Source organism: Oncorhynchus mykiss, chromosome 7 (assembly GCF_057628025.1).
Source record: "Oncorhynchus mykiss isolate SJ-2025 chromosome 7, ASM5762802v1, whole genome shotgun sequence".
In the NCBI taxonomy this organism is placed as follows: domain Eukaryota; kingdom Metazoa; phylum Chordata; class Actinopteri; order Salmoniformes; family Salmonidae; genus Oncorhynchus; species Oncorhynchus mykiss.
Genome location: NC_143028.1, coordinates 64,422,660 through 64,428,659, shown reverse-complemented (window position 1 = coordinate 64,428,659; position 6,000 = coordinate 64,422,660).

Genomic DNA, 6,000 nt, shown 5'->3' with positions numbered 1-6,000 from the left:
CAATATGTCAGTCCTGACTAATCCTGCAGATAATGGTGGGTTGGTTGTACTTATGGATAGGACAGTTTATGTAGATGAGTGTCACTATTCTGCCTGCGGCTATGGAATCCTGACCTGTTCACTGGACGTGCTACCTGTCCCAGACCTGCTGTTTTCAACTCTCTAGAGACAGCAGGAGTGGTAGAGATACTTTTAATGATCGGCTATGAAAAGCCAACTGACATTTACCCCTGAGGTGCTGACTTGCTGCACCCTCGACAACTACTGTGATTATTATTATTTGACCATGCCGGTCATTTATGAACATTTGTACATCTTGGCCGTGTTCTGTTATAATCTCCACCCGGCACAGCCAGAAGAGGACTGGCCACCCCTCATAGCCTGGTTCCTCTCTAGGTTTCTTCCTAGGTTTTGGCCTTTCTAGGGAGTTTTTCCTAGCCAACGTGCTTCAACACCTGCATTGCTTGCTGTTTGGGGTTTTAGGCTGGGTTTCTGTAAAGCACTTTGAGATATCAGCTGATGTACAAAGGGCTATAAATACATTTGATTTGATTTGATTTTGATTCATAGACATCTGCATGACAACACCTTTCACAATAAACTCAGAAGTGACCCCACTTCCCAAGTTCAGAACACTATCTAACCTGTCCTAGATGAAAATTACTTTTTGGCTATTCCAACATCCTAAAATTGCTACTTTTACATACTTTGACAAAATCACATAGGAATGTTACAAAACCTCCAGGGTGCCCTATTGTAGTGGGCATTAATGCAGAAATGGCGCCTTAATCGAGTTATGTTACTTTTTTGTTTGACCACTCGCAGATCAACTCTCCTCCTTTGTAAAGGACACCTGCAGTATGATCTCTATCATTGAATCTCTTGATCCTCGCCCTGAAAATACTTTCTTAGCTACTTTTGATGTTGAGTTGTTATACACTAGTATTCCACACAAGGGCGGTATTGAAGCCATGGAACATTTTATTTTGCCCAAATGTGACTCATTTCAGGAAACAAGGTGTCTGTCGCACGTTACTACTTCACAGGAGAGCCATTTGAAAGTAATCTTTTTTTTAATCCAAGGACCCATTTCAATAGAATGTTCATGATGTCACTGTGATATAAAACAGCCTAACCAGCTCTGCTAGAGCGAGTAAAATGGTCAGAGTGAGCTGTTCCCTCATTTGTGTCTGGAAGTAGCTAGCCAACCAGCTAGCCAGTTAGCTTTGGTGCTTGACTGCTGATGCTTGACTGCTGTTGTTACTGTAGGTCAGAATGCTCGGATCAACCCTACTCCTCGGCCAGAGCGTCCAGTGTGTGGTCTGAACGTTCCGAGAGCGAAACGCTCTGAATTTACAAACGGACAATCTGACAACGCTCTGAATTTATGAACGCCCAGAGCGCACTCTGAGCACACTCTGGCGTTCCAGATTGAATTCACAAACAGAGATAAGTGAGATATTCAATTATTTCATTATCGCATAGTGAAAGTAATTGATATCACTATTGGAAGAAGTCTAAGAAACCTCCAAACGCAGTGGTGTGAAATCATGGATGCCAAAACATGTACAAAGAAAAAAATCTAAATATATATAACGCATCTTTTGTTTCTCTGTGTTTCATAATTGTCCTTCAATTCACAAAAAGCTGAATGTATCTCACTGGAGAAAACATTAGAGCGAACGAAACAGCGCCCCTCTTTTCCAGTATATGTAGCCCATCTATCTGATGCTGTCTGGTAAAAAAAAGCATGACATTCTTGCCGTCCATAGCACTTAATGATAAACATTTTTGATAATAATAGCCAATCAGCTTTGAGCTAAACTGAGGGAACTCCACTGTGAATGGTCCTGGCACACAACACAAGTGTCAAGAGAAGCCAGTTTGGATTTGGCTTTACACCAATCACATCAAATCAGAACGTCATGTATAGAAAAAACTTGAATTGTTGCATCTTGTTATGTCGTTGTCCTCCAGCGGCTAGCTAAAATTGTCCCTTTCCTACACACACACACACCAATTGATTAAGGGACTGCTGAATGCATATTATTCTCTCTTGCTTTGTTTGCTCTTTTCAGTATTATATCTATCTCAGTTAAGCTACTGTACTCAGGAAAGGGCTAAAAATGTTCCCTATTAATGTTTGTAGCCTTAGAAATAAGGTTCAAGAAATCAATAACTTGCTAACATCAAATAATATTCATAAATTAGCCATTTTTGAGACTCATTGCCATTTTTGAGACTCATTGCCCATGAAAGGAAGTTAGGCTAGCAAGCAAGCATTTTAGCCAGGTAGTCTAGGACAACAAAAACTCAAAGCTTGTACTGTATGATAGGATCATAGTCAATTTTGGATATTATTGGAATTTCTCCGCAAGCAGAGTGAGTCAACATATTTTTTTCTACTTGCGGGCATGCATGCACACACACACACACACACACACACAGAAATTAGCTCCATGGACAGCCACATCATATTTAACTTACATTGATTGAACTACATTTTTTTGGTATCTTTTAGTTGTCACTGTACTAAACTAAGCATAGGTGATTTGATGATGTTGAATGTTGAATGTTGAAGTTGAAATGGTGCTGGAATAGTGGAGGAAGCTCCTTACAGTAACTAGCTGTGGTTCTAAATCAACGATTTGCTTGACCATGCTGTAGATCATGTTAGTTACATGCAAAATGCTTTGTGGACTTCACCGGACAGATGTTGCTCTCCAGAGTTGTCATGAAGCAAAGGTGTGGTTGAATTTATTCTGCCACTGTGTCTTCTTATTGTCTCAGCCTTAGGCCTATACATTATGGTGCAAGGCATATGAACTAACAGGTTAAAAAGCAATCAACGCAATCACAATTATCACAAAATATGCGTTGTAATATTGCTTTTTTTCCCTGGCTTGGCTTCCACAGTGATTTTACCCACGCACTGCTATTGCCAGAACATCAGACACATAGATGAGAATCCCTCAAGTATGTTTCTGAGTTGAATAATATTAAGTCTTGAATATCTTTGAGGACCATAGTGGGTTTACTTACACGTTGTCCAAACAGCAAACTACTCAATAGTTACATAAATTACTGATGTCATCTATGCACATAACATTTGAGTAGATGGAACATTATTTTAAAGGCACAATATTCAGCTTCGCAAGCGACCCGACCAAATTCACATTGAAATTAAGGATGCATGATAGATCGGTGAACATGTCGGAATCGGACGATATTAGCTCAAAACGCCCACTATTGTGACTAATCCTTATTGTGGCTAGTTTAACATAGATGGGTCCTTACAATAAGAACTGTCTTATAAATTAGGGCTATTTTAGATGATGATACCTACTATATAGTTAGCTAGCTAACTATAGCTACTGAAACAGATTATATTGTTTTGTTATGTTTTTAGGGAAGAACATTGTTTGCATCCATGAGCTTGCTAGATTTTTTTTATGACAGCACTGTAGGTGTGCAAGACAACTTTACCAGCATCATAGAATATGTATTGATTAATTGTTGTGACATATGAAATGTGAGTGATAGTGTAAACAATGTGTAATTATAACTAGGTAAAAAATGTATGAAAGCGTTAAATTATTATGTGACGTGCAGTCATATTCAGGTCCTCATTGGTCAACAAGCTTAATTGACACGTCAAATAGTGTTAAATAGTATATTTTTTGACACGCAAAGACCTGAACAGCGTTCCATAGCAAAGACCCAAACGGCGTTCCATAGAAATCCTGGTTGAGAATGAAATGACTAAACAAATGAACAACGAAACAACACATCAAGTAAGTGAAAGAAATAGGTTTTGATTACGTTTGACTGGTAATGGGGACATACGTAAATGCGTGTGTAACCTTAATTTAACTAGGCAAGTCTGTTAAGAACAAATTCTTATTTGCAATGACGGCCTACCCCGGCCAAAGCCGGACGACGCTGGGCCAATTGGGAACCACCCTATGGGACTCCCAATCACGGCCGGATGTGATACAGCCTGGATTCGAACCAGGGACTGTAGTGACGCATCTTGTGTTGAGATGCAGTGCCTTAGACCTGCTGCGTCCATGTGTGTGTGTTAACTATTTAACTGTACTAGAATGCTTCAAAAGCAGCATAAATGTTAAATATCGGTTATCGGTATCGGAAGGAACATTTTCGATATCGGTATCGGCCAAAATGTCATATCGGTGCATCACTAATTGAAATGTCATTGGATCTGTAATTCTCATTGAACGCAAGTCTGACAAACAGTTGATTAATTTTATTCATTCTACTATTTCTATGCTTCTTGTTGTTAAGCTTCGTTTTTGCATCTTTTTACTTTCAGTTTTGTACACCAGCTTCAAACAGCTGAAAATTCTATATTTTTGGTTATTGAAAATACATTTTAAATCTGTTTAGATGATACAATGAATCTCTACATTTCTTGTTTTGTCACATAAACTGAAATAAATCAAACAGTTTATCATTTTTATCCAGGTAATACCGGAGCGATTTCTACACACTGCACATTTACAACCATACTTTTGGTACAAGGTGACAACATACTGACAGACAGTGTCTGGTAGCTTCCCTCTTTAGCCTCATTTGATCTTTTTTCTGGGTTTGAACAGAGTCATCAGTATCATTGTCATCACTGTCCTCCCCATCCTCCATGTCCTCCCCGTCCTCCACGTCATCTCCTTTGTCTGTCTCAACCCTCTCTTTCTTCTGTTGGGCTACATATCCTGGCAGCGGCCTCTTCTGTCTTCACCTCATCGTAATAGTCATCCTCCTCCTCCTTTGCCTCTCTTAGCTATTCCTCCACGTTCTTGTAGTCGTCTCCAGGGCAGATCGTCCATCGACCATGGTACCCTCCTCCCAGGACAGACGCCACGTTCTCATAGTTCCCCTTTAAAGACGCCTCAGGGGAAACGTTGATGTAATCCTTGTCTTGGCCGAATGCTCTGACACTGGGATTAATGTAGGGGCTAAAGGTGAAATTGTCAGACTAGAAAAAACACAGGGGAAATGTCAACTTTACACACTGTTATTCATATAGGACTTATTCTGTATTTTATAGAACTCAACAGATGTCAGGATTGTGTACATCTCAAGTAAACCTTTCTAACAGAATAGCCTAACAGAATGTTCTCCAAGTTATATTATGTTATTTTTAGGTTCATGTTGTTATGGCAATAATCAAAAGCAGAGGTTTTAGAGGGTTTCCGCTTCCTGTGAGGTCAATCACCAAGTCATCAGATCTCATCGAGGAAGTCTCGTCATCAACAAAATGGAGACATCCGTATTGAATTTAGTTTATTAAGTCTGCATGTACTTAAATAATGTCTGGTCTACATTATCTGCAGCCTCTTCAATGACTCCGGTGAGATGATGGTGTTGATGGTACATAATAAATACATCTCCCAGTCATAAGCATTGCCATGAGCCATATTTGTTGGGGTGGTCCTGGAGAATCCTCCCTGGTATTTGGCTCCACCTTGGTTGGATGTGGCTGGATTTAGTGAAAGACACAAATGTTTTCATATGTTGATTCATGAGTGGATGTAATGGATAAGATAGCTGCTCAGATTTACCTAACAGATAATGCCCTGTACATTACAGACATCTAGCTATTGTTCCCCAAAAGGGACGAAGAGCATTAAGAAAGTTAGGGAAGAGTCCTAGTTTATGCATGCCATGTAGCTGATGCTTTTATCCAAAGTTAGGGAAGAGTCCTAGTTTATGCATGCCATGTAGCTGATGCTTTTATCCAAAGTTAGGGAAGAGTCCTAGTTTATGCATGCCATGTAGCTGATGCTTTTATCCAAAGTTAGGGAAGAGTCCTAGTTTATGCATGCCATGTAGCTGATGCTTTTATCCAAAGTTAGGGAAGAGTCCTAGTTTATGCATGCCATGTAGCTGATGCTTTTACCCAAAGCGTCTTACAGTCATGCGTGCATCCATTTTTCGTATGGGTGGCCCCAGCGGGACTTAAACCCATTATTGAGCCAG